Below are 2,303 nucleotides of genomic sequence, written 5' to 3' on the forward strand. Positions count from 1 at the left end.
GGCGTTTTAGGCTTGGAGCTGCCACCGGGCGTCGACATCATCGGGTACGCGGACGACATCGTCTTGACGGCTCCGGGTTGTACTCCCAGAGAGGCCGCTGCAGAGGCCGAAAAGGCTGTACTGATCATCAACCAGTGGATGGAGCGTCACCACCTCAAGCTCTCCGCCGGTAAAACGGAGATGGTAATGATCAGCAGCCTCCGTCAGGGACACCCGCGTATTCCGGTAGACATCTGCGGCACAATCGTCGAGTCGTCAAGGACCATCCGCTACCTCGGCGTCACGCTGGAGGATCACCTTAGCTGGAAACAGCACGTCGAGGCCGTGTCGCAAAAGGCTCTCCGTGTTGCGAAAGCAGTGACTGCACTGATGCAGAACCACGGTGGCCCCAAGCCAGCACAACGACGATTGCTCGCGGGTGTGGTGTCATCGGTCATCCGGTATGCGGCTCCAGTATGGCACAGCGCGACAAGCCTGCAGGCGTGTGCCAGGCTTCTCCAGCGATCGCAGCGGATCCCTGCGATTCGGACGGCCTGTGCATTTCGAACCGTCAGCCACAGCGTGGCAACAATCCTGGCCGGACTCATTCCCATCGGCTTGCTGGTGGAGGAGGACGCCAGGATTTATGAGCGGCTGCATGCCATCGATCGCGCCCCTTCTACGGATGCCATCCGCAAGGAGGAGCGGCGTGCGACGATGTGCGCCTGGCAGCGCTCATGGGACGCGGTGGCGGAAGGGCAGGCCCAGCGACAACAGCGGCAGAACACCGAAGAGTCTTCAGCAGAGCAGCGCGACGACGACGATGAACACCAGGAGGGCGACGACGACGGCGAGGACCATCATCACCGGTCGGCCAGCCGTTTTATTCGCTGGACGCATAGGGTGTTGCCGCAGATAGCACCCTGGCAGGAAAGGAACCACGGACAAGTGACGTTCGCGCTGGCGCAGGTGCTCTCGGGACACGGATTTTTCCGGGAGTACCTCAGCGCAATGCGGTTCACTTCGTCCCCTGACTGCCCCCAGTGTCTGGCGGTGGAGGAGACGGTCGGTCACGTCCTCTTTGAGTGTCCTCGATTTGAACGCGTGCGAGCACTACATCTAATGGCGGCAGATGGAGAACCTTTGGAAGCGGAGACCCTGGTGGGTCACATGTTGCAGAGCCCGTCAAACTGGAGCAGCGTCTGCGAAGCCTGCAGCCTCATCACTGAGGAGCTGCGGGAGACCTGGCAGCGGTCCAGCCTGGCGGAGCGGAATGCGGCACTTGATGACTCCCGAACAGCGCACGAGGAACTGGTCGAACGGCGGCGTGAGCGGCGCAACGCTCAGCAACGTGCCAGACGACTGGTTTTGAACGAGCTCCGGACAGTGCACCCGGTGTCGCAGCGAGAGGCGCAGATTCTGCAGGATCGGCGTCGCGAGCGGCAGCGTCGGGACAACGAAAGGCGGCGAAGGATGCGGATGGTCCGCAATCCCGGCTCTCCTCTGCTGGTGCGTTACAGCAGAGCGATGACGCCGCCTTCGCCGTCCACCGTGGCACGGAGGGCGGAACTAGCGAGACAACGACGGAACGAGCGGCAACGCGCGTATCGTCGCGAGGTCCGAGCCCAGCGGCAGCAGTCACTGGACGGCACTGGAGAAATGATGACATCTGCGGAGGAGGCAGCGGCAAGCGCTGCAGAGTTCTCCGGACGTTGAAAGTTGCTGGTTACGCCGTGGCGTAATCTGCAGAAAGGGGGAACATTATTGAAAGAAAATGAAGCGAATGAGAAATGTGTTTACATTGTGATTTCAAACAGAACTATAAATCCGAGAAGCATATCCCTCGCGGGGCAACAGCTTCTCGGAACGCGAAGGTTTAAATTATGTATATATATTATATCAATAAACCGACTTTGTAACAAAAAAAAAAAAGAAGTGGAGCTTGCGGCTTAATTTGACTCAACACGGGAAAACTTACCAGGTCCGAACTTATCGAGGTAAGACAGATTAAGAGCTCTTTCTCAAATTTAAGGGTAGTGGTGCATGGCCGTTCTTAGTTCGTGGAATGATTTGTCTGGTTAATTCCGATAACGAACGCGACTCGATCAGGCTAACTAGAACGCTGTCAGCAGTGCGCCCCCGGGCGCACCTGACGTCACAGCCGGTGGCCCCTTCGCGGGGGTCGTCAGCTAAGTTTGCCCTGCTTAGCGGGACAACTTGTGTTTAGCAAGGTGAGATTGAGCGATAACAGGTCCGTGATGCCCTTAGATGTTCTGGGCTGCACGCGTGCTACAATGTGAGCCGCAGCGTGTTCTCGCCGTACG

This window comes from Anopheles nili (genome assembly GCF_943737925.1).
Source record: "Anopheles nili chromosome X unlocalized genomic scaffold, idAnoNiliSN_F5_01 X_unloc_5, whole genome shotgun sequence".
Lineage (NCBI taxonomy): Eukaryota > Metazoa > Arthropoda > Insecta > Diptera > Culicidae > Anopheles > Anopheles nili.